Genomic DNA, 366 nt, shown 5'->3' with positions numbered 1-366 from the left:
GGAAGCACGTACTCCGGCACCATCGCCACCACACCACTCACACGTGGTGCCTCACTCATACTGGCCGTTTCACTCACACACACGGCCTCACTCACACACGGTGCCCCATCCACACCCGGCGTGCTGGGAAGCACGCACTCTGGCACCATCGCCACCACACCACTCACACACGGGGTCGCTTCCACACACGGTGCCGCACTCACACCTTGCACCACACACACAGGGACAACCACACTGGGGATTTGTGTCCCCACAAGGGTCTCCGGGGCCTCTACACCCCCAAGCTCTCCGTGCACCTGTCCACAGCACTCCACCTCTCAACCTCGCAAAGCACGACCGAACTCACCTGGTCGTGACTCACCTCAA

Source organism: Eptatretus burgeri, chromosome 3 (genome assembly GCF_056783735.1).
Source record: "Eptatretus burgeri isolate ZD-2024b chromosome 3, Ebu_testis_v1, whole genome shotgun sequence".
NCBI classification, from domain to species: Eukaryota; Metazoa; Chordata; class Myxini; order Myxiniformes; family Myxinidae; genus Eptatretus; species Eptatretus burgeri.
The sequence above is the reverse complement of the archived record's forward strand: the minus strand, read 5'-3'. Positions refer to the sequence as shown.